This window comes from Schistocerca serialis, unplaced genomic scaffold, assembly GCF_023864345.2.
Source record: "Schistocerca serialis cubense isolate TAMUIC-IGC-003099 unplaced genomic scaffold, iqSchSeri2.2 HiC_scaffold_1196, whole genome shotgun sequence".
NCBI lineage: Eukaryota > Metazoa > Arthropoda > Insecta > Orthoptera > Acrididae > Schistocerca > Schistocerca serialis.
In genome coordinates, this window is record NW_026047399.1 from 803,820 (window position 1) to 805,000 (window position 1,181).

Consider the following 1,181-nt stretch of genomic DNA (forward strand, 5'->3'; position numbering starts at 1 on the left):
TTCGCTTCGGCACCCAAGTGGGGCTTTTGTCCTTCTGTGGCGCTGGCGTTGGAGCTGCCGGTCACCGTAGGTGGCGCGTGTTGTCTCCCGCCGGCAATGCCACGACAGCACGCTCCCGGGCCTCTGTCGGCAGCGGCAAGCTCAGTTGGGAGCACGGGTGGTCGCACCTAAAGCGTCTACTCGCCAAACTCCGGGCGATTGCGCCTCTCTCGAACCCGACCAAGTACTTAGGACGGCGCTGCGCGCCGCCGGGACCTGAGAGGGTTTCGAGGTGTATGGTGCAGGGGAGCTCAGCCTCCTCCTGTTTGCAGAATAATTGAGCGGACGCTTGCGTGTTCGCGCGGGCCCCCGGGACACACTCCCGGGCGGCCGGCTGCTCAGCTCTAGTTGACGCAGCTCCCTGGTTGATCCTGCCAGTAGTCATATGCTTGTCTCAAAGATTAAGCCATGCATGTCTCAGTACAAGCCGCATTAAGGTGAAACCGCGAATGGCTCATTAAATCAGTTATGGTTCCTTAGATCGTACCCACGTTACTTGGATAACTGTGGTAATTCTAGAGCTAATACATGCAAACAGAGTCCCGACCAGAGATGGAAGGGACGCTTTTATTAGATCAAAACCAATCGGTCGGCTCGTCCGGTCCGTTTGCCTTGGTGACTCTGAATAACTTTGGGCTGATCGCACGGTCCTCGTACCGGCGACGCATCTTTCAAATGTCTGCCTTATCAACTGTCGATGGTAGGTTCTGCGCCTACCATGGTTGTAACGGGTAACGGGGAATCAGGGTTCGATTCCGGAGAGGGAGCCTGAGAAACGGCTACCACATCCAAGGAAGGCAGCAGGCGCGCAAATTACCCACTCCCGGCACGGGGAGGTAGTGACGAAAAATAACGATACGGGACTCATCCGAGGCCCCGTAATCGGAATGAGTACACTTTAAATCCTTTAACGAGTATCTATTGGAGGGCAAGTCTGGTGCCAGCAGCCGCGGTAATTCCAGCTCCAATAGCGTATATTAAAGTTGTTGCGGTTAAAAAGCTCGTAGTTGGATTTGTGTCCCACGCTGTTGGTTCACCGCCCGTCGGTGTTTAACTGGCATGTATCGTGGGACGTCCTGCCGGTGGGGCGAGCTGAAGGCGTGCGACGCGCCTCGTGCGTGCTCGTGCGTCCCGAGGCGGAC

General features: G+C 56.6%; 1 non-coding gene across 1 annotated transcript in view; it reads left to right on the forward strand.

The window, feature by feature from the left end:
• Positions 1-397: 397 nt before the first annotated feature.
• The window catches only part of LOC126434975 (small subunit ribosomal RNA), a 1,910-nt gene continuing 1,126 nt past the window's right edge, over positions 398-1,181 (forward strand). Inside the window, exon 1 of the ribosomal RNA XR_007579632.1 lies at positions 398-1,181. This exon is cut by the window's right edge and continues 1,126 nt beyond it. This is a non-coding gene — a ribosomal RNA (small subunit ribosomal RNA).